A 651-nucleotide genomic window follows, 5' to 3' on the forward strand; every position below is an offset into this window, starting at 1 on the left:
CTCCTGTCCACAACCAATCACTGAGCCGGGGAGCACAGGAGGGGTCCCCCATGTGCATGGCAGAGGACCTAGAAGTGGACCAGAAGTACTTCCGGTCCACTTCTGGGTCTGCTGTTGAGCATACAGGGCCCCCCACATACTCCTGTGAGACACTCCATCTGCCCCACCATCTCAGCATTCACAAGCTGCTCCTGGTACTTTGAGGTATGTAGAAAAAACATATAAAGCTGTGTCTATGGCCAAATTGCTGATTCACCGAATCAGAATCAAATCTTCAGATTCAGATTAATCAAATTGGGACAGTGATCTGAATCGGTGAATCAAATCACTGTCCCCGAATCAGGCCAAATCCAAATCCAAATTGAATATGCCCTGCTTCACATACCCCTAGTTCAGACATCTTCACCCAAGGGAATATCTTGGGAGAGAGAAGGAGGTTCAGTTGTGGAGTTCCACTCTTCTTTGATTTCTGCTCCTCTCAAGCTTTAAAACCAACTTCCTGGGAGGGGCAGTGGCATTTCTATTCAGGCAGTGCTGAGAGAGTTAACTGACAATGGCTCATTATCTCCCTGATTTTTGCTAAGCTCTCTCCACTCTACAAGTGTTAACAACACTTACTTTTTTAAATGTCTTGATGTTCCACTATTTAAA

This window comes from Gavialis gangeticus, unplaced genomic scaffold (assembly GCF_001723915.1).
Source record: "Gavialis gangeticus isolate Ggan-Ray unplaced genomic scaffold, GavGan_comp1, whole genome shotgun sequence".
NCBI lineage: Eukaryota > Metazoa > Chordata > Crocodylia > Gavialidae > Gavialis > Gavialis gangeticus.